The 1,356-nt window shown below is 29.1% G+C and overlaps 1 non-coding gene across 1 annotated transcript; it reads right to left on the bottom strand.

Moving 5' to 3' along the window:
• Window positions 1-1,013: 1,013 nt before the first annotated feature.
• LOC149238209 (U6 spliceosomal RNA) lies at window positions 1,014-1,114 on the bottom strand. Its single transcript, XR_016246801.1, has one exon. It is a non-coding gene; the product is annotated as a U6 spliceosomal RNA (small nuclear RNA).
• Window positions 1,115-1,356: the final 242 nt, after the last annotated feature.

Genomic DNA, 1,356 nt, shown 5'->3' with positions numbered 1-1,356 from the left:
TATTTCACTAATAAATTACAATTTCAAACATTAGGCACAATTTCAAACATTATGCCTAAGCGTATGCTTTGTTAAACATTCATTCTCTACAACAAGTCACCCCAAGTTGAGGCTATGATCCCATAAGGATGGATGCTTATGTCAACTATATTTCTTGAATATAGTTAGCTAACAAGCTTTTCTATTCATACAATCACACAACAATCATAGTTATCACAATTACTCAACCAATCCCATGAAAATATCAACTTTTAATGCTATTTCCCCTTCAACTTACTCAACCCAAAAAATGGAATTCCTTTCTCTAAAATGTAATCACTTAGGCTATTCTATTTCCGTCTAGGGATCCATTAGTACTAGTCATGAAATCTTAGTGTTAGAAGCTGAAGATACTTTCATCCATGTAGAAATTCACTAGCAATTCTAATTAACACATGCCCTTAGGCATCTTCTCATCCTAGGATAACAATAAGTATTAAAACACAACCACCAAAATAGTTCTTTGAAATAGAATTATTCTTCTCCCCAAGAGGCAAGAACACTAATAATGAAAAATAATATTGAATGGGGAATCCTAATGAAAAATAATATTGAATGGGAAACCCTAAAACCACCAACATGTGAAGGTTAAATATGCATGCTCTCATAATGAAACATGACTTCTCTAAGAAACTCACATACCCACATTTTTTTCTTAACTAATTCAAATATAAGTAAATAAATTATAACGAAAATGGTCTAACTTCTTTATGTACCCTGATATCATTGGGTCATGACCCTCCCATAGTCTTGTCCTTATCCACCTAGAACGAATGATGTATTTTATTACTAATATTTATAATCATTACATAGCTAGACTCATTTTGATGAATAAGTATGAAAAATTTATTTTCTAAATCAACTCTAGTCTCATAATAACCCAAAAAATTGTACCTACCGAATTTTATTTATTGTTGGAAATAGATTTTAGGCTCCTTTCACCTCTAATGTGTAGTATTATAATAATAATAGTAAAATTTTTGGACCATTTCTCAATTTGTGTGTTATCTTTGCGCATGGGCCATACTAATATTCTCTGTATTGTTCCAATTTTATCGGATGTCTCTGACGAAACACACACACATATCAAATTTTCAAGCTAAATAATAATAATAATTTATAGGTATCTTTTTTTTATCTTAAAGATGAAGGCTTTGAATAGATTCAAATTTTTTAATTGATATGTAGATGAAGCTAACCCATAATGTTAAATTTAGTGTTCTAATTATGTAGTTTAATAATGTATTGGATTTTAAACCTTGAAATAATATTAATAATTTGATTTTACTATATAAATATTCTTATTATTATTTGAGG

Source organism: Pinus tabuliformis, chromosome 8, assembly GCF_031772625.1.
Source record: "Pinus tabuliformis cultivar Carrire ecotype Pingquan chromosome 8, CPIR1, whole genome shotgun sequence".
Classification (NCBI taxonomy): Eukaryota; Viridiplantae; Streptophyta; class Pinopsida; order Pinales; family Pinaceae; genus Pinus; species Pinus tabuliformis.
This window is presented reverse-complemented; position numbering and strand designations above follow the sequence as displayed.